This window comes from Lissotriton vulgaris, chromosome 8 (genome assembly GCF_964263255.1).
Source record: "Lissotriton vulgaris chromosome 8, aLisVul1.2, whole genome shotgun sequence".
In the NCBI taxonomy this organism is placed as follows: domain Eukaryota; kingdom Metazoa; phylum Chordata; class Amphibia; order Caudata; family Salamandridae; genus Lissotriton; species Lissotriton vulgaris.
In genome coordinates, this window is record NC_141696.1 from 1,186,130,134 (window position 1) to 1,186,155,414 (window position 25,281).

Genomic DNA, 25,281 nt, shown 5'->3' on the forward strand with positions numbered 1-25,281 from the left:
CACCGGGGGGCCAAGCTCAGAACCAGTCAACGTGATCAAAACGGGGGAGTGATCGGAGTACGTCCTGGGGAGATGTGACGCATGTATAAGCGCTGTAAATAGTTGTGAAGTTAAGAGGAAATAGTCAAGTCTCGCCCACGACTTAGCCTGCGCTGTAAAGTGTGTACCCTCCTCCCTAGTCCCGCAGTGCGACCGCCAGGCGTCAATGAGATTGTTACCAGAAATAGTCGCTCTAAGGACTTCGCGCCCATTAGTATAGTGGTGTGGGGCGGGGTGTGACCTATCTAGGGGGGGGTGCAGGGTCACGTTGAAATCTCCTCCCCATATGATGTGTTGTGGGCCCGTCTCAACCACTGCCGCCCATAGAGAGGTAAAGAATTGTGGGTCATCCGTGTTGGGCCCATAACAACAGACAAGTGTTACTGACATGTGCCCTAGTCTACCCCATAGCAAACAATACCTCCCCTGGGGATCCACCCTGGAGCCAGCCCGCCGAAAGGGTGTGGATTTCTTAACTAAAATGGCTGTGCCTCGTGCATATGAGGAGTAGTTAGCAAATATCGAGTGAGAAGCCCACCTACTCCCAAAGGCTTGCGATTTGTGGGGCGCAAAATGCGTTTCCTGTAGGAAAGCAATGTGAACATTATGACGATCAAGGTAGCTCAATATTTGTCTCCTCTTCCTATGATCTCCCAGCCCTCTCACATTCCAAGTAATCACAGTTAGGCGTGTGCCATTCATGTAATCATGTAATACAATAACTGCAGGATGAAAGCATGGAAGGCGACCAATCCACCCCTAGCGCCAAGCAGATCAACATCCAGTCGGACTAGCCCACCGTCCTCAAGCAAGAACAAAAAATGGAACAGAAAAGAATCGCCCCTACCCCCTCCGCCACACCCCCGCCATAGGTAACGTGCAGCATACCCATCTCGCCCCCGCATCCCCATGTCATAATCAAGGAGCCCTCCAGAGGGCAAATATGTGAGTACAGAACACAACATGCACATGTCAAAACTTGAATCCCAACAGAAGTCCCAGCAGACCCCTCCCCCCATCCCCCCCTTGACTACTCCAGCAACTGGACCTAGTTGGAAAAAGGACAGGCAGTCCTCAATATGTAACCATGCACAGCAAAGCATCCCAGAACATCCAAAGGAAGGTCCACATCTCCCAGTACTAGCCCGTTCTGCCCAACTGTCAGTCCACCACCCCCCACCCACTGAAGCCACCCCAACTCGCCAGCATCCCATTCCCACCCCCCACCCAAAAACCCAAACAGTGCTAAATAGCAACCAACAAACAAGCAACCACGTGAGTGTCATTGGGGAACACCCTGTTGGGGTCATCAGAGGTGCACGGTCCATCACCCCCAGCCATCCCACTCCGTGCTTGTCCACCCTCGGGGTCACCCTCGGAGCAGAGAGGGATGAAGGCGGTGGGGCCTGGCATACATTACCACCTGCAGTCCAACCCCCGTCCATGGCACCCCCAGGGGCAGCCGCAGCCATCTCCGAGCAGGATGAGTTACCCCTACCATCGAGGGGAGTGAAGATTAACCAACCAGTTGCAGGAGGATGAACTGAAGAGAGCCAGCCGCCACTTATTCTGGACCAGATGCATTTAAGTCTTCAGCGTCCGCAGTCCGCTTGGGTCTTTTGGGCAGGGTCTTAAGGTAATCTTCGACCTGTTGTGGGTTAAGAAAAAAGTGCTGTGTACCCTGGTGAGTGACTCGTAACTTGGCCGGGTACAGGAGAGCATAGTCAATGTTTAAATCACGAAGCTTCCTTTTAACAGCAAGAAATTTCCGTCGCTGTTCTTGAACCACCGGGGTAAAGTCAGGGTATATCGAGAAGGGCACGCCATCATATGTCAGGTTCTGGTTCGCTCTGGCTGCCTTTAGCGCCGCATCGCGATCCCGGTAGTTGAGCAGGCGGGCAATTATGGGTCGCGGCGGGGTCCCCGGTTGGGGTTGAGGCCCAAGGGAGTGATGCGCGCGTTCCACAATAAAGTGAGCCGAAAGAGCTTCCGCCCCAACCGTTCTGTAAGTAGTTTCTCGATATACAGTTCCATCCTCCCCGTGTTGGTCGATTCCGGAATGCCCGTGACGCGAATGTTATTCCGCCGGCTCCTGGCTTCCAACTCTTCGTTCTTGGCAGCGATTACCCTCAGGACATTGTCCATTCTGGCAAGGCGAGTGTCATGTGCCGCGGTCGTGTCATCGTTTGCCGATATTCTGCGCTCCGCCTCAGATATGCGTTCTTCATGGACATCCATCTTTTGGGCAATGCTGTCCATCCTAGAGGTGAGCCTATCTACTTTGTCGACCACTGTCGCAAAGCCTTGTCGCATTTCTTGCAGGATGGCAGCCATATCCGGGGTCAGCAGAGTCGATGTTGAGGCCTCCGTGACCGGGCTTCGGGGTGGCACCGCGTCTCCTGTGTGCCGTGTCCCCTTTTTCTGCGACGCAGTATCAAACTGCAGTTTGGGTTGGCGACTGTCTGGCTTCCCCATGTCGGCAAAGATATGTATGGACTTTCTGCGTCGTTGCGCTGGTTTCACCGCAGTCGGAGAAGGGCTGGTGGAGGATATAGTGGCCACACACTATACAGCGCGGTGCAGCAACGCCGTTTTCGCAGCTAATGTGCCAGGTAGTGGGGGATGCTCAGCAAGTGTCTGCGGGGTGGCTCACAGCGAGAAATAGTGCAGTGCAGGTGTAGACAGGCCCAGCAGGAGAAAGCGCAGGAACTGCAGCAAAGGACGTAGCGCCCAAAGGATAGGAGCAAGGGCGCCAGGCAATCTGAGCTGTCCGCTTGTCGGGACACCGGCAACAGGCAGGCTCCGAGGCTGTGTAAAGTGATAGTGAGGCAGGTTACCGGGCGTTTCAGGACTCCCTCCGGTATTTCTCAGCCAGTCTCTTATGGCGCCAAGATGTCGCGCCTAGCTCGGCGATTATGGGGTATGTCCGCAGTGGGTGAGCGGCGGGGGCATCCCACCTTCACATCCCCCGTGTCCAATGTAGTGCGCGGCGCCCGTACCTCGTACCTCGCAGCCCCCGCTCGAAGCCTGCTTCAGCGTCAGTCCCAGCTGCGCCGCATCCGAAGTGCTCGAGGCCTGTCTGCCTCGTGGTAATCCCCGGGCTCACCTAAGTCATGGGGCCGACAGCGAGCTCCGTCTCCGCAAGGCCACGTCAGCCGGGGAGGGTTCCGCGGGCCACAACTCCGGGGATTTTTAGAGTAGAGCCACCAAAGTTTCACCGAGTGTGAAGGGTGGCAGGCTGCCCCTCCGTGGGGATTTTCAGGCGGGTGCGTGCAGGGATAAGAGGATAAATGTCGGATCACAATGCCAGGTTGCTGGAGCCTCACGCAAGCGCGGCCATTCAGCAGTGCGCCCTCTAGCGCCCCTCTTCACTGTAAATATCTTGCATTTAAAATTAGAATTTTCAGTACTTATATATGGCACTGTGTCTGCCTGCCACTGGGAGAAAGATGCCTGCTGTTTATACATGTGACACTTTGAAAAGGGAGAACATTAAAATGAAGAGATAACTTAATTGTTAAGTTAACTCAATAATTAACTTAACTCTTCATTTTAATTTTCTCTTATTTAAAATCATTCAGAAATATAATTTAGAGTTAAATACCTCAGTGCTTCAGATGTGACCCTCTATGACCCACATGGGTCATAAATCTGAGTGGAGCACTACTCATTATCAGGCTCTGCTATCTGCAGCCTGATATTAATGTAAAATAAACATAGTCTTTCCTGAACTTTAAAAGGAAAATGCAACACTTATTTATTGCAGTTCTTAGTTACAAATGAACTCAAGGCTGGGAGCTACTGTGAAGGTTTCTGCGAGCTACTGGAAGATCAAGATCCACTGTTTGGAGACACCTGATGCAAACCATATGAAGCCATTCAACATGAACCATTAGTGAGCTAAGAGGAAAGACAGTTTTCATGTAAACCCTGTATATAGCCCAGATTCTTATACAGCACAATTACAGTCTGCTTAATCATACACAATAGATTTCGCACAACTTGTTTAGAGCTCACATGTTTGCTTTATCAAACGATAATGAAGAAATCAGCGTGAAACTAAATATTTGCGTAAGATCGCACTATTAAAGCAGTGACCTATAATTTATCTAGGTTTTCTGATTTCACTTTGTACAAATTATGGGTGGGCCGTGTTCGCAGAGTTGCACTACTTGGAATTCTGCAGAGCTGCCTAAAAACTCTGTGGAAGATTACAACTGCAATTGTTGCATACAAAATTGTTTTTAAAAGATTGTGTGGCTAAATTAAAACAAGTGCACTTAAGGGATTGAAAGCTCAGAGTTCCTTACCCTTGTAGCTCTGACGATTATGAAGATAGCAGGCAAATCGGCCAGGGTCCCTGGTGCTCGGTGCATTTCGGCCGCAGACGGGCTCAGACGGGCTTGCCTTTGGTGCACCTTTGGCGTGTCAGTGGCGCACCCGCTGTGCGTGTCCGCACTGAGTTAAGTAGTCCTCCCTTGGAAGGAGGGGAGTGGCCATAGCACGAGGAAACAGCTCCGTAAAAACAAGTGGACAAAGGAATGGGACTTGAAACCGGGGTCCAGTTACCCCTACAGCTTTCACATTAGGTGCTTAGTGTGACAAGCGCATCACTCACATGCTGCGGTGCGTTAGTGAAGGCCAGAACACCTGGTTCAACATTATAAGTTTAGCGCTTTAGATTTTTTAATTTACATACAGCGAGGCAGTTCTGGTCAGGAAGGCTCATAAAAAATAGATTCTCCATAAACACTGTCAAGTCAAAAATTAAGCCAACTGATAATGTTGATATTCCCACACAAGATTTCTTTGATGAGGATGTGGGAGGTAATATCATTGAGTAAAATGTTTTCAAGTCATACCCTCCTCCAAAACTTTATGGCAAGTTTTGAGGGGCAGGGCATAGGAGGTTATTTTCTGGGGGACTTTTTCTTTAGCTCATAATTCACACTAACCGGGAGACTTCTTAAAGAAGAGATAAGCTAAACAGAAATTGACCACAAATAACTACTTCCCAAAATGGTGGTGTTATGAGCAGTCACACCCCTAGTAGGCCTCGATTTAACTGCACATACTGCATTAATAATACCTATGACACTGAGTAGCAGGTTGTCTCCCCTGTCTCTATCACCCCTTCTCCACCATACTTGACCATCACTCCAAGCAAACTCTCTGTCCCTTTTCAGAAAAAAAGGAGCTTCCACATGATGATGCGTTTGTGAAGCAAAGGTGCCCTCAGACCTAAAGCTAGCAAGTAAAATGACCTTATGCCTCTTTTGTAAAGTGAAACAGTCATAATTGAGATGCAGTGGGCCCCTAACACTTTTGGATGCCAGTGCCGCAGCACCTGCTTCATTAATGAGGAAGGGTCCTTTTAATTGATTTATAAAAAAGTTTGCACTAAGAACAGTCTGATTACATATTACTAAAGTGTATTCTACAAAAGCACTTGTTTTATCTTAAATACTCAGGGCCACTGGATTTATGATCATGTGATTCTACGGCTGCAGCGTTTTCTACATTTGCCCAATAATCCATCACCTGCTTCATTAAAAGCAGGTTTAAGAAATAAAATGCTCAGACAGATCAGTAGTTACTAAAACCATAGCAATGCGTGTCCCTGCCCAGGGGAAAGTCCTTTACAAAGGCAGTGGTGTAAAGAAACTTGAGCCCCCCCCATGGAGCCCCACCCAGACCCAGTCAGGAGCTCTCAGGTCAGGGGCCTACCGCCCATGCAGAGTGCGGCTGAAGGGGGTCCCTGGAGTTTAGGCCCCCCGCACCAGGGGGACTAACGTTACATCACTGTGCAAAGGTTGATTGGTTATCTTTTAATTGCTTATTGCTGTACTTGGGTGTTTAACTGGTACTAACCAGGTGACATCTTTGCCCAGAGAGTGCTACCATGTGTAACAAGCATTTGCAATGCAATAGGCCTCGCATTCACGCGAGTTTGAGCTATTGGCATTGTAAATGACAATGCCTTGTATTTATGTTTTGGGTTTTAAAACAGAAAAAAAGCATTGTCATTTACAATTTTAACAGATTAAACTCTCACAAATACAAGACCTATTGCACTGCAATAAAGGGCCTTCCGACCGCTTGTTGGATTGTAAATATCAGAGGAAGAGACGTCTTCAAAGTAGTGATAAATAGTGCAGTGAAGAAGATGTGTAAGTGTTGTAAATAACACAGACACAAAGTGTGAAGTGAGAATTTCATATGATCTGAGCTATAAACACTAACAAAGCACTCCAACAGCTTTCGCTCTGTGATTACATTCTTGGGGCTCAGGAAGAAGAGCGGGGGGCTATTTCCTGCCCTCTTCTTGATTTGAGTGTGTGTGTGGCATTGCGCAATGTAATTGCTATCTTTGGCCTTATAAAAATCACTCCAGCTGTAGTAGGGCCCTGGCTTCACCTCCTAGTGCAGGGCGGGCTGTGCTTTATGGCAGGCATGGAGGGAGGGATGGATGGTCTTGGCTGCAGCTCTGGCCTCGTACAGTGCCTCTGCTTTTACTAATGAGCAAGAGTTGCTGAGGTGGTGGTATTGGTATTGGTGGTGGTGACATTGGTGGTGGTTTTGGTGGTGGTGTTGGTGGCATTGATGGTATAAGTGTGGCAGTGTTGGTGGTGGTGGTATTGGTGGTGCTACTGGTATTGGTGGTGGCAGTATTGGTATAGGTGGTGGTGGTATTGATATTTGTGGTATTGGTGGTGGTTGTATTGATGATGGTTGTATTGGTGGTGGTATTGGTGGTGGTGGTATTGGTGGTGGTGGTATTGGTGGTGGTATTGGTGGTGGTGGTATTGGTTGTGGTGGTGGTATTGGTAGTGTTGCTGGTGGTGGTGGGGATGATGGTGGTATTGGCGGTGGTGGTGATGGTGGTATTGGTGGTGATGGTGATATTCGTGGTGGTATTGATGGTGGGGTGGTATTGGTGGTGGTGGTGGTATTGGTGGTGATGGTGGTATTGGTGGTGGTATTGATGGTGGTGGTATTGGTGGTTGCAGTGGCCATGGTGGTATTGGTGGTGGTATTGATTGTGGTGGTTTTGTTGGTGGTGATGGCAGTGGTATTGGTGGGGATGGTATTGGTGGTGGTATTGGTGGTGTTAATGGTGGTGATATTGGTGGTGGTATTGGTGGTGGTGGTATTGGTGGTGGTGGTGGTATTGATGGTATTGGTGGTGGTGGTATTGGTGGTGGTTGTATTGGTGGTGCTATTGGCATTGGCAGTGGTTTTGGTGGTGGTGGTGGTGGTATTTGTGGTATTGGCGGTGGTGGTGTTGGTGTAGGTGGTATTGGTGGTGGTGTTGTTAGTGGTGGTGGTATTGACTTTGGTGGTGGTGGTATTGGTGGTGGTGGTAGTATTGGTGGTGGTGGTATTTGTGGTGGTGGCATTGGTGGTAGTGGTGGTATTGGTGGTGGTTGTGGTAGTGGTATTGGTAGTGGCATTGGTGGTGTTGATGGTGATGGTGGTGGTTGTGGTGGTGTTGGTGGTGGTAGTATTGGTGGTGGTGGTGGTATTGTTGGTGGTATTGGTGGTGGTGGTATTGGTGGTGGGTAGTGGTATTGGTGGTGGTGGTATAGGTGGTAGTGGTATTGGTGGTGGAGGTGGTATTGGTGATGGTATTGGTGGTGATTGCATTGGTGGTGGTATTCGTGGTGGTGTTATTGGTGGTGGTGCTACTGCTGGTGGTGTTAATAAAACATGCTTTTTAAAACAACCCGTCAGGTGGCTTTAGTACAGATGACATGTAACACAGATGTGCTGTTGTCAGCTTCAGCCCATTAGCACAGGATTATGTGCTACCTGGAATTCACATGACTTAATTTGCCAATCATTTCTAAATCTATTTTACTTGAGGGGTTAAAACAGACACAAGATAATAGTAATTGAAAGCGAGCGCCCGTGTTCTGGGGTCGGCCATGCTGCTTAAAAAACACACAAGTAGTTTCAGTTGAAGCAGCGCATGTCCGGCCTGCAGTAAGAGAAACTCAATAAAGTAAATAGTGCATACAGACTAAATAACAGGCCCCGGGGAACAACTGCAGTAAAGGGGCCAGTGGCCATGCGAGGTTACAAATGAAGTCAAGGCCGTACAAAGGAGGGACTAACAAGCCTATTAACTAATCCCAAGATAGCATTTACAAAAGACAATGACACAAGCCAATGAAAAATATGGGAGGAGAGTGGGAGCTGCTTCTCTCCCATACTCTATTACAGAAGTCTCGCAGAGTGAGCAACGCATGTGCGCTGCCACTAGGCTAAACCTAAAAATGACCCCAAAAAATAAACAATCACAAAATGTGCTGCATTGTGCCTCACAATTTACATTTTCTTGTTGCTTAATTTAGTCAACCCTGCTTCAAAGATTGGTCCTTCACCGCCACATAATTCCAGTGGCCGTGCTTGTGTTGTGTTTAATTCGATTTTAAAGTAATAACTTGTATATTCAGAATGTTTGCTGTTACCGACTGTAGCTTCTTAGCACTATGTACACACAGGTCATTCTTCCGAACTACGCCAACCAGGATACAATTCTGTGACTCTCTGGTCTCACAGACAGACATTTGGAGCGATTGCATTATCCAGCTGAGTTTGTTACGTAAAAGAGTGCCTCTCCCACCATTAGATTAATTTGCACTTATTGTTCATTAACGTGTGTCTAACTTTGAAAAAAAAGATTTAGACAGCCTCCTCTTTGACCCCGCTACAACAGAGTTCAGGATTACAACTACCTTGGTTATTTATGAACATGAAACACGGCACATAAATGAAGATGGCCTGTAAACCCAAAAATAATTAAAGTCGAGCTTCCAGTCAGTGGCGGCTGGTGACTTCTGAAAGTGGAGAGGCATTACTGGCAGGAAAGATGTAATTAAGAAACATCTTCACCATTATAAGGAGATCATCCTGCAAGAACCAGTGCCCAATGCTTTAATATCAATAAATGCAATTAGGGCTGTTAGCGTTGCTCTAACGAAAGTAATCTAAAGTGGACTCCAGGCACATGTTCTTGTTTTTTTTTCAATTTGAAATCAGACATTTATAAAAACAAGTTGAGCAGTTCCAAAAACAGGTTCACGATGGCAGTCACTACCAGAGCAGGTCATCTTTAAAAATAGGAAAAGTAATTAATAAATATGAAAAATAGCACTGACAAAATAGGTTAAACTTTACGTAGGTAATCTCAATGCTGCAGGCACACCAGCAAAGGCTTGTTCTGGCCACTGCCGTGGACTCACTAAATACTCTTCATTGCTTCTTGCGCCTTGTCTGCAGAATATGTTTATTGTATCACTGCTACTCCTTGCAGGCAGACATATCAAAATTGGTTGATGCGACAGACAACGGATAAGAAGCCAGGCCATTTTACTCATCATGCTCTAGTGATGCCTGACGCAAATATGCTAGCAGCAGTCCTCCTGGTTATGTCCTATGTAAACCATCACCTGAACCAACCCTGATGCTGCTTTCATGTTTGTATGAGTGAACAGTATGACAACAGCACCCGGATTGGTTAGAGCAGGCAAACACAGCGCTCACACAGAGACCTGGAGGCTGCGTCTATGTTCCTCCTGGTTCACTCACAGAGTGCTTGTTGGAAGAGCTGAAGTACGCACGTCAGGCTGGCTGTGGCTAAAGAAACAGCCGGACTGACATGCGCACTTCATTTTACTGTGACCAGCAGGTTGACTGCCAATCATCATGCCTGGAGCATCCCACTTCTCCAAAACACACAAGATGATGGATGGAATGTTGCACAAAGGCAAAACAGTCAACCCCAGTCACGGATCTGGGATTAATCCATAGTTATTTTGCTCACTAAGCCACCCCAGTTCAGACATGGCCATATGCAAATCAGTCTTGACCCTGTGCCTCATGGGAACAGTCCAGCCCAAACTGCCAAGCCATGTCTTCCCTGGACTGGAATCAAGCATCCTAGGACCGGTTTCTGGCTATCAGCCGTCTTCAGCCAGGATAGCTTGACTCCAGTGGCTTAGTGAGCACGGGACCCACGTCTGAGCATACCCTTCCCACATAGGGTGAACAGCAAAACACACAAGATGATAGATGGAATGTTGCACAATGTCAAAACACTCACCCCCAGTCACAGATCTGGGTTTAATCCATTATTATTTTGCTCAACAAGCCACCCCAGTTCAGACATGGTCATATGCAAATCAGTCTTGACCCTGTGCCTCATGGGAACAGTCCAGCCCGAACTGCCAAGCCATATCTTCCCTGGACCGGAATCAAGCATCATAGGACCGGTTTCTGGCTATCAGCCGTCTTCAGCCAGGATAGCTTGACTCCAGTGGCTTAGTGAGCACGGGACCCATGTCTGAGCATACCCTTCCCACATAGGGTGAACAGCAAAACACTCAAGATGATGGATGGAATATTGCACAATGGCCAAACACTCACCCGCAGTCAATGATCTGGGTTTAATCCATCGTTATTTTGCTCACCAAACGACCCCAGTTCAGACATGGCCATGTGCAAGTTAGTCTTGACCCTGTGCCTCATGGGAACAGTCCAGCCCGAACTGCCAAGCCATGTCTTCCCTGGACCGGAATCAAGCATCCTAGGTCCGGTTTCTGGCTATCAGCTGTCTTCAGCCAGGATAGCTTGACTCCAGTGCCTTAGTGAGCACGGGACCCACATCTGGGCATACCCTTCCCACATAGGGTGAACAGCAAAACACATAAGATGATGGATGGAATGTTGCACAATGGCAAAACACTCACCCCCAGTCACGGATCGGGGTTTAATCCATTGTTATTTTGCTCACCAAGCCACCCCAGTTCAGACATGGCCATATGCAAATCAGTCTTGACCCTGTGTCTCATGGGAACAGTCCAGCCCGAACTGCCAAGCCATGTCTTCCCAGGACCCGAATCAAGCATCCTAGGACTGGTTTCTGGCTCCACCATCCAGCATGGCAAAGTCATGTCAGAACTGTGACCCAAGTTCATTTGTAAAGCAGAACACTATAAATAACTTTCGCATGCAACAGCTTGCTCAGAGCGAGTCCATGCCCTGTCGCTCGGACAAGCCACCCCTGCTTCCAGGCCATCTTAATTTACAAGTGCTGAGACGCATGTGCGCCCAACTGAGAACACGCCAGGGGTCGTGCCCCACAGTTTAAAGACCTCTGTTCCAGATAATTAAATTGCAGCTTGGGTAGCTATAAAATCTTAACAACACATTGATTTTGCAAGGGCGTGACTATAACAAAATCGATGAGGGGTCTCTTATTTGTCTAATTGCAGCCACATACTTTTCTGGATATTCAAGCCATGCTGTCGATATTTCAGTAACTCAGAAAACTAATTCAACATGAAAAGTAGCTGAAACCCCAGCTGGAGTCTCTTCTTCCAATTGCATGCTTAATAAATAGGAGGATACAAAAAAATTAGAACATCAAATTATTTGTTAAAGGTTGTCACTGGTGATGTGCTTTAATTTGGCAACTACAGTATGTCTCATGACTTAAGAAACTTCACCTGGATAGATCTTACCCATAGAGAGAAGAATACCTGGCATATCCATATAATTGATAATAAGTCACAAAGGGGCATATTATCAAGGGCTTAATCGGCCCTTTAGCAGCACATTTTGCAGCTGAAGTGGCAAAAATTATATTGCCCTATTAACAATGCAGCCATAAAATGCATAAGCGCATATTAGCAGCCGTTTCAGTGACGCTACGCATCTTAGCGAATATACATCGCTAAAGAGATGCAAAGTAGGCGTTCCGTCTGGAAACATCACTGAAAAGGTCACTAACTGAACGTCGCAATATTAACCATGCTGCTGGATTTTTTATCGCCTTGGTAATAAGCGTTGCTAATAATGCACTAACCTGGCGATAAAATCCAGCGATAGCAAGCGATAAATAAAACTGCGCTGAACGCGGTTAGCAATATTTATCGGCATCTGTAGATAATATGCCCCAAAATTTGTGAGGGAGAAGTTTCCCGACAAGAAACAGGAAACTGTACAAATAGAAGAGACTGCTACCAGATGTCATGCAGAAAGAAAGCCCGTCAGTATCCGGCCATGTGGGGAAGCAACCCACGGGCAGCCATGCCGCAGATTTATCTATCAAAAGCAGAGGTAAAATAAATACTACCTATTCAAACTCTCAAGCATGATAGTTTAAATCAAATCACCCATCTTCCATCCTCCTCGTGCCAGTCCTTACTATGTTGAGGAGTATTTTTTCCCCTGCATATCATATACGAGATGAGAAAGAAGACTGTTAGTCCTCTTTCTACTACCATTATTTCACTACAGCACAATGCCTCTCCCTTTCCTTCTCCTGTCTTGTTTCCTGTTTGATATGGGCCAGTTTACAATGTACACATTTTTATTTTCAAATTATGTTATAACCTTTACTTAATATCGTCCTGCTGGGTGGGCAGCTTTTGGTTTTTAGGTTTAAAGCATTTTATTAAGACAAAAAATAGGAGGCAAGGGAACATGAGGGGTAGGGTTACATACAATCAGGTGAAAAAAGCTGAGCATAGATTTATGAGTGCGACGGTGGACAAAGCTACTGCAAAGAAAAAAACAATGGGGAATGATAAAAGCTGAGTACAGTCGACACCATCAAGCAGACCAAAACAGGAAAAGCAATAATGCAGGAGACCAACCCCACCACCCCCCGAACCCCACCCCCCCAAACAACCCAACTTACCCCAACTCCCCCCCGCCTCCCCCCGTCCAATACTCCGCTAATAACACAACCTGCCCTCCCGCCACGCCCCCCTCCCCGTGAGCCCAAATCTTGTGTCTCCTTAGTCGGTTGAAATCACCGGCGGTGTTAATCTCAGAAGTCTGAGGTATCTCGGGCAAGTGAGTTCCCTGAACTCAGTAGTCAGGAGCGCGTGGAAGGGTTGCCATAGCTCATCAAATTGGTCCACGTCCCCTGCCACCATAAGCGATAATTTCTCCATACCTAGCACGTACCAAAGCCTGTGCAGCCAGCCTGTGATGGAGGGGACCGTGGTGGTACGCCAGTGGATCAAGATGTTCTGAATCGCTGAACCCAGCGCTATCGCAATTTGCCTGCCCCTACGGGACTTCAGAGGGTACATCAGGCCATTAGGAAGGCCTAGCAATACATACGCCGGGAAGCGCGGCAATTCAGTTGCAAAATGAACATCAAACTCGTCAAGAACTTCCTTCCAGTAAGCTTCTAACAAAGGACAATCCCAAAGTATATGTGTAAGGGTCCCCATCCGGCCACAACCCCTCCAGCACGCCTTCTCAATATGCCTGTCCATTTCATGGAGCCTCTCCGGGGTGTAATACCAATACGTAGACACCTTGGTGAGTATTTCCGTGAGGCCTGTATGATATGCAGAGTGTCTCGCACGGTGCGCAATTTGATTCCATTCCTTATGGCTAAGCGTCCTTCCCAGTTCTCTATTCCAACGTTCCCTGCCCGGATTATAGAAGTGAAACGGAGGGGGCTGTAGGAATTTATAAAGATCAGTGATCAGCTTAGCGTCAGAGGCGCGTGTCACCAACCACCGTTCGTATGGCGTTATCTGGCGATCAGCAGTGTCCCGCACCTGGGGTTGAAGCGCCCAGTGCCTGACCTGCATATATCGCAGCCTGTCCGACTCAGACAAATGGAATTCCTGTTTCAGTTGCTGAAAGGGGACCACCCCCTCCGGCCCATAGATCTGGAAGAGCGCTCGGCAGCCCGCCGCCCTCCAGTGAGAGAAAGCTCCTGGCTCCATCCGGGGGAGAAGTCAGGATTGTCCGCTATCGGTGTGAAAGGTGAGGGGAACGTAGTGAATTCACGAACCTCGCTGACTGTGTCCCATACCCTTAAGGGAACTCGCGTAACGAAGGAGGCGTAGAGATTACGGGGGCGGTGAGCCCGGCGCATGAATGGAACCTCCTGGAGGGTGCGCCCCGCCACTGCCTGGTCCTGAAAAAGCCAATGCTTGTCGGATTCCCACCTGCTCCACTCCACTAGGTAGCGTAACTGCGCCGCCTGGAAGTATTTCCGGAGGTCCGGGATGCCAAGGCCCCCCGCCTCCGGAGCCAGCGTGGAGAGAACCCTCTTCATCCTCGGTTTGCGGCCTTGCCAGACGAAGCGCGCGATGTCAGCCTGCGTCTGTCTAATCCAGCCCACGGGAGGCTGGAGCGGCAAGGCTCGGAAGAGGTATAGAATCTGGGGCAGAACCGTCATCTTGACCGCAGCAATTCTGCCGAGCCAGGACAATAGGCTCTTACTCCAGCGGCCAAGTTCCTCCCTGATTTTCCTGCTGAGAGAGGCATAGTTGGCCATCACCATCGCTGGCAACGTTGGCGCTAGCAGAATCCCCAGGTACGGCACCAGAGATGACGACCACTGCATGGGAAAAAGCCGCTGCAGATCTCGTCTAGTATCTGCGGCCAGGGACACATCCAAAGCCACCGACTTGCCCATGTTCATCCTAAAACCAGCCACTTTCGAAAAAGCGTCTAATTCATGGATACAAGCCGGGAGGGCCCGTCTAGGATCGTCCAACGTTAACAGGACATCGTCTGCATAAAGACTGACCGTGTGGATATACTGCCCCATCCTGATCCCGACCGCATCTGGGTTCTGACGAATTCTCTGGGCAAACGGCTCCATGTAAAGAGCAAAGAGGAGTGGGGAGAGCGGGCACCCCTGCCTAGTGCCCCGTTCGATCGCAAAGCTACGGGAGCTGCACCCATTGACTCTTACTGTCGCCGACGGGTGCCTGTAGCAATTGAAGACCATCGAGCAGAATTTGTCTCCAATACCCAGTTTCCGGAGCACCTGCTCGAGATAAGGCCAGTGAACCCGGTCGAATGCCTTCTCAGCATCCACCGCCAGCAGCATCCGTTCGCCCGGGATCCGCAAAGCTTTCTCCAGAATGTGAGCCACCCTCTTGGTATTATCGACCGTCTGTCTGCCAGGCACAAAGCCAGCTTGATCAGCCTCAACCAGGCCCGGCAGATGCAGGGCCAGCCTAGACGCTAAAATCCCCATGTACAATTTAAGGTCGACATTCAGGAGTGAGATAGGCCTGTACGAGCCGCATAGGGCCCGGTCCTTCCCGGGTTTCGGGATCACTGATACCGTTGCTCTTAACAGGTCCGGTGGGATGGCTCCCGGCTCCGAAAAGGAGTTAAACAGGCGGGTGAGAATAGGGGCCACGATCGGGCAAAAGGTTTTATAAAACAAGGACGTGTAACCGTCCGGGCCTGGAGCTTTCCCGTGTTTGAGCCTCGCTATCGCCGATACCACCTCCTCTACGTGGATGCTATGCTCGAGGTGTTCCGCCTGAGCAGAGTCCAGCGCCGGAAGGGTCACTGACTCCAAATATTCTGAGGCATCCTGCGTCGAGGGGGGTTCCCCTGTGTACAACGCTTCATAGAAACTACAGAACGTTTCTGCCACCACGGCATCATCAGAGACCGCCACCCCGTCAGCACCGAGTAGTTCCTTCACCACGTTATGTTGGTGCGCGATACGGAGCCTATTTGCCAAGAGTTTGCCACACCTATCCCCTCCTGTATAAAACGCATGTTTTAGACGCAGCGCTGCGTATTCCGCTCTATCCATGTCCAACGCCGACAGGAGCTTCCTAGCAGCCTTCAGCTGCCTCCAAACCCTTGGAGCTCCGGTAGGCGATGGACCTGTTCCAATTCCCGGACCTGGGCAGTCAACTCCTCCCTCTTGCGCTGTCTCTCCCTATTCTCTGCGGAGGAGATGGATATGAATTCCCCCCTAAGAACCGCCTTCAGTGCCGCCCACTGTGTCGCTGGCGAGGTGTCCGAATTATCATTGTGTGCCTGGTATTCCCGGATTGCTTCCTCAATATGCTTCACCACCGTTTTTTTGTGTAGGAGGGTGTCCCTGAGGCGCCACACCCCCGAGAGGGGGAGGCCGTCGGCAATGCAAAGGAGCCCACGACCGGCGCATGGTCAGATAGCGAGAGGACCCCAATGTCTGCCGCCGTAGCACCGGCATGCATCGGTCCACTAACCAATAAGTAGTCCAGCCGTGCGTAGGTCCGGTGCGCATGGGAATAGTAGGAGTAGTCCCTATCTGTGGGGTGGAGGGTGCGCCAAAGATCATGCAAATCCATGTCAGTGATTCGGGCTTTCCCAGCCTGTGAGAGTTCCCCAGTCTGCGGGTATCGCTGCGCTGATCTGTCTAGTGTAGAATCAAAGACAATATTCAAATCACCCCCCAGTACGATATGGCGATTGGGGGAGGTAGTCACGTCTACCAGCACGGAGTCCAGAAAGCGCTCTTGGTGGTCATTTGGGCTATATAAGGAGCCAATAGTGAACGTCGTGTCCCCCAGGCGGAGGCGGTATGCCAATAGCCTCCCCTTCTGTTCCGTAAATTTGTACAATACCTCCCCCCTGCAGGAACTCGCTAGCAGGATGGCTACCCCCGTGGTCTTAGATGCAGCAGAGGAGAAAAACTGAGTAGGGAACTTAGCAGAGCGCATCCTATGACAATCCCGTGATAGTAAATGGGTTCCCTGCAGAAGGCATATGTCGGCCTGCGTCCCCTCCAGCAGAGATAAAATCGCCCTTCGCTTCACAGGATTATTCAGACCCTTAACATTAAGGGTCACTACCTTCAATGACGTTATAGCCCTGGGAAACCGGAAACGCCAAGCCACGGGCAGACTATAAGCGAAAGGGGGGCACGGGCCAGCAGCGCAGGACAAGCAAAATAGAACCAAGCAATAACATTTGAGACATTGGACGGTACCCCCTCAACCCCTGAACAACTCCCAACCCCCCCAAAACAGACCCATGGCAACTGGCTAACTCCCCACCCATGCACAAACAACCCATTGTCCCAGTCAAATCCCAAAACGGACAAGTCCGTGGAAAGTAGCAAAAGTGGATGTCCAGCCACTCGTTCTCCCCGCCTCCCCCCCAACCCTCCCTCCAGCCCCCAAACCTGGCACTGAAGAAGCTATGTCCATCTCCCCCCGGAGTGAGTTTACGCCGTCAAGGCGACCCCGTTCGTGGTGACCGAGTCTCTGGCCGCTTCCCTCAGTGCGCTGGCCATGTCTGCCCTGATAGTGGGCGAGTCCGGCCGTCCAGCACTCGCCGCCGACCTCCTCCTCGCTGATCGCCGCCGTCCTCCTCTATCCGAACGCCTCCAGCTCGGTGTTGCTTCTCCTTCTTCCGCGGCCGTGAGGCCCAGGACACCGCAGACATCTTGCAAGGAACGCAGCTGGTGGAGCACTCAGTTCCATCGGAATATCAGGCGAAAGAGATGCCCCCAAGAGTACGGCGTCTCATGCTCTCGCAGGAAATCTGTTGCAATTTTGAAGGACCTACGTTTCTGCAGCGTGATAGCGGACAGGTCCTGATACAGTGCCACAGGGCGATCGCGGAAGGTTAATGGCTGCTTTCTGCGGGCTTCGGCCATGATGCGCTCCTTCACCGGGAAATCCGGGAGGTAGGCCAAGATGTCCGGTGGAGGTGCCGTCGACTGTCTCTGTCGGCCGACTCTGTGGGCACTGTCGATTCGGATCGGGAAATCCGCGGGTTCTCCCAGAATCTCTCGAAACAAGTCCTTAAGGGAGCCCGTCAGATCTGACCCCTCATCCGCGGACGGCACACCCCGAACTCGGATGTTGTTTCGTCTCGACCTGTTCTCCAGGTCCTCATTGTGCGCTTGGAGTTCGACATGTTGCTCCCTGAGGCGGAGAACGTCTTGCTGCAAATGGACGATCTCCTCGTCCCTTCGTTGTGCCGCTGCCTCCGCCGACTCCATCCGTTCGCCCAGGCCCTCCACCTCTCTACGGACCTCGCGCACTTCGCTGGCCACCTCCTGCTTCAGCGTCTGGAAGTCGGCCTTAAGCGAGCTGAACAGATCTTCCATGAAGGACCTCGTGACGGGGGGCTCGCCTCCAGTCGGGTCCGCTGCAGCCCTCGAAGAGCTTGGGGACGGTTGCGCCCTGTCCCGCTGCTGCTGGGCCCTGCCGAGCATGTCCGGCAGGGTACGGTCCCCTTTCCTAGATCCTCGGTTCCCCGACATTCGTGCTCCGTAAGCCGCCACACTCCACTCAGTCGGGAATGCGAGCTCGGGTCACTAGCAGCAGGCCTCGGCTCCGATGAGTCTCCAACAGCCGGCAGAGTGCCGCCAGGGGGAACGCCCGTGATAGTAGGGACACCAAGAGATCTGCGCCACAGAGGACAAAATGGCAGGCCAGTCCTGTCGTAGAAGGCAATTCAGAGCCCAGCCCAAAGTCAGACGCTGGCCCCCACCAGGGGGACCCAGGCTGCAACGTCCCTCAGGAAGGAAGAGCTGTGCTGGGTCAGGGGTGCAGGAGTCGTCCCCGGGCGACACCATAGGAGGGCTACGTCACCGTCGCCTGGAAGACAAGATGGCGGGTGGGCGTAGCCGGGTAGATCGTCCGAGCCCGACGGCGCCACCAAGGTCGCACCGGGAAAGAGTGTCACTGATAGGAGTCCCAGTTAAGGCCGACCGGCCAACGAAGAGAAACAATAAACCTGGCCTCAGATTCTGAGCAGTGTCTCAAACTCACGACGGGCCGGGTACATTCAATGTCGTAAGTCACCGCTGCAGATCCAGGGGTCACCACGATCACACAACAGAGTCCACTCTTTGCGGCAGCCCGCGGCAGCTAGCCTCCGTCGTTCCCAATCGGGCACCGTCTGATGCGGGCACCCAAGCGAAGTCCATGCCAAGCCACCAGCTATCAGCACCAGGATCTGTCCAAGCCACCAGGCCAGCGCTCCGCTCCGCTCCGCTCCGCTCCGCTCCGCTCCGCCCCCGAAGCGCTCTGCAGTTCGTTTATCGTCTCTGAGCGTGCCTCCGCCGGATCGTTCAGGGCCAAAGTTGCATCAATATGTGCCCCAGGGTCTCCGCCACTCGTCCCTCGGTCGCTGAGCTTCAGCGGGGGGAGAGAAGCTGCCGAAAAAGGGCTCGGGCCTAGTCGGGCCGGAGGAGCTGCGGGGAGAAGCGTCTGCTCACCCCGCCATCTTGGCCACGCCCCCAGGACGGCAGTTTTTGCTTTTTAGCTCCACATCCCAGCACGCTCTCCGCTCATGTGTCGAGCTAAGACAGGAAGCGGTCATCGTGCTGGTAGTGGCATGAGATCAAGTGTCAGTCATCGCTTCTACTCCGACTGAGTGCAGTGTTCCATTGTGCGTGTGACCGGGGAAGGCAGCTGGCTTTGAGGAGTTTCAGATTCTCACATTACGAGATCTGTTTCTCCTGCAAGGTATCTAAAGGGCAGGGAACCGCAGAATTAGCACTGTCGTCCCACTGTTTGTGGAGATGGAGCTTTGGAAAGTTCTTCAGATATCTAGGGGTTGTTGCAAGGATTCTGCACGAACACAGAACAATGCATAGGGTTAAGGGACCTCAGTGCATAGTGACTGAGTCATTCTTCCACCTTAGTACCCATGAGCCCAGGACTGACTAGTTATATTGTCTCCCTTGCTTTCCTACTCACTCACAGAGAAACAAGTGATTAGGCACCCCAGAACACACCACTTCTGACTCTCAGGAATCACATTTGCAAGACACACCCTTTTGCTAACACTCCTGTACTTATCCACAATAAGATCTGACAGAGACACAAACACGTTTAAAATATTTATTTTAACTAACTTGATCTAATATGTAGTATACATGCCACAATAAGCAGGAAAATAAAAATACGGTCAGCATAGCAAGTAGTCCGTAAATCATGAAAGAAGCTTCATTAAGAAAAGACAGTGTAGCCTAATCTCCCTCCCCTAGTATAGAAGCGGAATGATTATGTAGTAGAAGTTATCTGGGTGTTATCTCCAGACCCCGTACCTCAGTCCATAGATTGTAGATCTGCATCATAGGTACTGTCTTGCTCTTCTCCCTGGAAAGGTCCCTCTCAAAGTGTCTGCTTCATATTCGTGTATTCCAATAAGACTAAAGTACGTATTCCCAAACAACAGCTGCATTGGTATGTTTAGTCTAAGTGCTAGGGCCTGACCAGAACAGAATAACAAGGGGCATTGTTGATCGACCTTGCTCGCAATGTTCAGAGTAAATCCCAGGAACCTACAGAGTGTGAACACAGCGGTAGGTTCTCATGTGAAAACGTCAAAAGAGGCATTTGCAAAATAAACTCATGTAGTAACATGCGCAAAGCACTGGACAGACTGCAGAGTGCTCATGCTAACTTAGAGAAGACGACTGTGTCCCCATGGGCCATGTGACAGGGTGATCCTGAGGAATTGATTAGACAAGCAGTAGACTGTCCTCTTAATGAACCTATTGCAAAAAAGGATTCTGGCCAAAAGAGGAAATATGCGTACAGTCCCCATCTTCAGCAGCTTTTGGGCATTGGTTTTGAACAAGCTTCACAGAAGGATGATTCATTATATGTGCAGTATAGATCTACTCCTTCGGAATCTTTACTCATACATGATGTCATTCAACTTTAATCACTGAAAAACTGTATGGATAGCGATGAAGCTGCCACCCCTTGATTTTTGACAACGCGATATCCCATTGAGAGTTGCAATCATGATTTTCCTCAAGTCCCCAAAATAAGACTATACTTGATCATGGAAGTTAGAAGTAGCCCAGAGTCTCTAGTTCAAAAGCTACCTTTTCCAGGATTAAAATTGTTTGGAGAGGATTTCAATAACATGGTACAGAAGTCAGCTGAAGAAAAAAGATATTTAAATTATTCAACGTCCTTCCCCATAAAAGATGTGTTATACAAAAAAGGATTCCACAGATACAGAAAGAGATGAGACATTCCTTTCTCAGCCAGGCCAGTGGCATGAGTGCCGCTGTAGGAGGTAAATCCTGGCTCCAACTCCGCCAATCTCAAGCCCAGTCTTTTCAGTGATAAAAAGGGATATTAATTGTGTTTGGAACTACTCCTTTGACATCCTTGTTCAGATGTACTCTGTTACCACATGAACAAACAAAGGGACTTGATGCTACAAGGGGTACTGGATCTTTTGTATAAGGAGCAGTAATAAGAGATCCTCAAAATCAAAGGATTCACGGTTTTAACTCAATCCTGATTTTAGTGTTAAAACAGGATAGTTCCTTCCAGCTGGTCCTCTATCTCAAGACCCTAAATGAGTATCTCAAGATAGAGACATTCAGGATGGTGTCAGTCCAAACCATTATTCCTTTGATAGCAAGAAAAAACTTTGTGGCATCCCTAGTCTTGAAGGACACTCAGTTTCATGTCCCAATACATGTCAACAGCCAGAAATACCTTAGATTTTTTACTGGCAAAGATCATTACCCGTTTTAGGCCCTTCCTTTCAACCTTGCAACATCCCCACGTGTGTTCACCAAGGTATTTACACCAGTGGTAGCAGAATTGCAACAACAAGGAATTTCTGTTTTTCTATATCTTAATGAAATGCTTTTATGTGCTTCCTTCCTTTCTAAGGCACGGCATGATATGGAAACTGGTTGCAAACTTCTTTACAACCTAGGACTGTTCATCAACCTGAAAAAGTTAAATCTTACTCCAGCACAAGTGGCATTTATAGGTTCACTATTCAATACACACATGGGTCCTTCCTTATAAGACAATATCCAGTCTACAAATCAACTCTGCAAGTTGTGTGAATGTCAAACTAGTCCAACAAGAACATGGTTGAAAGTGCAGGGGCTCAAGGCTGCCTGCACTGAAGTTGTCCCGCAGGCTCATTTCCACCTGAAAACTCTCCTCAATCATCTTTTAAGCCAATGGACCCAAGCATCCCAAGCCTTCAAGACACTTGTTCAGTCAGCTCTAAAATTGTTTGAAATCTCTAGTGGTTCTTATTGGAGGAGAATCTGTTGATAGGGTTTCTGTTGCATCTGTCAACCCCATTCAGCAGATGCAAGTCTTTGGGGTTGTGGGGAGACTGGCTGACATTTAGAGGTGAAGGGTCAGTGGACCAAAATGGAAAGAGCTGGAGGAAACTTGCTGTGATCTGGAAAACAATCCAAGCTTTACAGGTCCAGTTGGAAGGCATGAATGTTTTGATGGGAACTGACAATTTGGTTGCCATGTGTTAACTCAGCTGACAAGGGGGACAATAAGTTCAATGCTCAACAACTTGTGGCAATGTTTATTTCTTTGGTGGAGCCGTGAAGGGGGTTCATATTCGGGACAAGCTCATTGGCCAGGCAGATGCCATGAGTTGAAATCTTCCTTCATCAGCAAACTATCACATCTCACTGTCCCACTTCGATCAGATTTGTGCCCGTTCGGGAAACCAGAGAAACATGTATTTGCATCACCACAAAGTGTGAGGCTTCCTCAGTTTTGCATGGAAGGATCATGTTCTCAAGCACTTGCAAAGGACGTGTTCTCAATCCCGTTGTCCACAGTTACACTGTATGCCTTCACTCCAATTCTCCTCCTCCCGAGGGTGCTGCAGGAGATTTGGATGGACTTGTACACATACCACCATTTTTGCCAAAAAGGCCGTAGTTCCCTTGAATCTTGCAGATGACGAAAGAGGATCAATTTAATCTTCCTATTTATCAGCATCCACTCCAATGCCTTTGGCACATATGCTTAGCGGTGTGGAAACTGGGAGGATGGATTAGAACTATTGGGGTGGTCAAGCAAAGTAGAATTAGACATTCAAACTCAAGAAAGCAGTTATCTCTAAGTTTATATAATAAACATCGGGTGTTTTCCAATCTTGGTGTTTGAATAGACTTTTAAAAGCTGAGTCCATCAACACCTTTACAATTTTGGATTTTTAAGAGAGGGTTTCCTCAAAGTCCTGTCTCCAGCGCTTTGCTAGCCCAGTGGTCAGCAATAAAGACTTTTTGATCTTCTTCTTATAGCATAATAAAGGTTGTTTCTTTAGTCGGAAGGCTGCTTAAACGTTTTAGGCTCAGAAGAGCAGTGGTTCCTTTCTCAGTCCCAACTTGGGATCTCTCTGTTTTATTGAAGGTCTTCAAGAGGCACCGTTTGCAGCCCTGGAGTCAGCTAAATGCACATGGCTATCTTCTAAGGCAGCCTTCCATATCACAATACTTTCTGCAAAGAGAATGGGAGAATTAAATTCCTTGGTATTTCTCATCCCTCTCTCAGATTTATTTCTGATAAAGTGGGATTAAGACCAGACCCTAAGATTATACCAAAAGTGAACTCAAAGTTTCCTTTAAATCCGGAGATTATTCTCCTGGGTTTTCACTCAGATCTGCAACCCGAAGAACCATCTACCTAGGGTGTCTGGAGGTCTCCTCTGATTTATTTCGAAAGAACAAAATCAATCAGAATATCCAATCCTTTATTTCTTTCTTTCTGTATGGCCAATAAGGGCAAGAGATTTTCAGCTTTTACCCTCAGTTGTTGGGCTAGGTTGACAATTCTTCAAATATATAGGTAACCAAAATGGATCAACCAGATAGCATGTAGGGTCGATCTACAAGATTCATTTTGGCTGCCTGGGCAGAAGCAAGGGGAGGTTCCCTAATAGAGATATGTCATGCGGTTACATTGTCATTCCCACAATCCTTTGTGACCCGAATCACAGTCCTCTTGATCTCAGCACAGATTCCCTCTACACATCCTTTTATTTGCTTATCCTCACATTATATTATCTGACTTGTTATGAACAGGAGAAAGGGGCAGGAAGAGGAGGTATTGTGCTGCTGTGAAATAATAGTAATTGAAAAATGGCTAATAGTCCTCTTTCTTTATCTTGTAGCACAAGCTCTCTGGGAGACAAGACCCCTCGATTTAGTAAGGACTGGGACAAGGAGGACTGTGATTCAGTATAAGGAAGATTACGAGTAAGCATTTTTTTTCATTTACACCAAACAGTTCAGCCTGTGTTTATGTTTTAACACAAACGCAATTCTGTCCTCCAGACATAATAAACTAATCCACACTGACACAAGGATAGACAGGAATTAGGGGTGGCTGCTGTATACTCTAATTCTATGCCCTGGGAAAATAAAATCATCAAACTGCTCATGTTATCAGAATCTTGCCCTATCGTATGGCTCTCCCCATTCTCAACTTACTTTTACTTTAATCTACAGACCTTCAATCACCAAGAACGTCCCTTGACCAAACTGTGAAGAGTTAGAAACCATCTGCCTTTAAAAGAATAGGTGATTGTTCTAGACAATTAAAATAATTCTGGTTAGAAAAACTAACTTATTCCACACATTCAGTGGTACACCTTTTAGAGCCTATCTTCTCAAATATTGAAGAGAGTACTACAGAGAAAACTATACCATTGATATGGACTGACCATTTAGAGCTCCTGCTTACTTTCAGCCCACCTACCTCTAGGAGGCATATATACATCAAACCATTATGAAAAGTCACACTTAGAAGTCCTTCTCAGCAATAAAAAAGAAGTATTCAAGATCTAAAAAATAACAACCTCTAGAGTTTCTAGTAAAGTTGCTAGTAAAGCTGATAACAATTTACTCACTAAGTTAAGTAATTTCTTAGCTCAGAATTCAGACAAAGTTCTGCGTATGAAATATAAAACCAAATATAGTTAAAAGAAAAATAACCTATGGATTCCTAATAAACTCAAGCTGGAATTATTCGAACTGTAACATCAGTGCCATAGCTCTTATGACAATGATTTAAAATCGGAGTATCCTTCCAAGGTCGAAGAATACTATGACATAATAGGGTAGCAAAGTACTCATACTTATGACAAGGCCTAAACAAATGAAATGTTCAAATTACTCTATCAAATTGTTAAGGTGCTATGGATACCTAAAACCAAACTGAGGTAACACCATCTTCCTAAATCTGTGAAAAACCCTCAATTTTCATTTCAGAGAAAGTTACCAAAATTAGATATGATATTGAGGCAGAACATATTATACAACCGTTCGTTATATGTCATAAATGTTTCACCTATGGAAATACCTATGGTCTCCCTAGACTAGTTCAATCCTAATCCTGAGTCTCTTCTCACAAAGTTGATGCAGCAAAGGCGTCCTACTAGCTTATCTCAAGACAGCTGACCAGCCAGATATAAGATAGAATTAGCACTAGTCCTGACCAAAGTGATTCTATCTATCTTCAGCCGTTCACTTGAAACAGGATTCCTTCCTAAATCATGGAACGATGCAGAGGTCAAACCTTTACTAAAACCCCACCTCGTTAGATCTTACCAATCCAAGTAGTTGTTATCCATTATCATGTCTTCCACATTTATCAAAGCTATTGAAAAAGTTGGTCTTCTTTGCAGCTGGAAGATTAT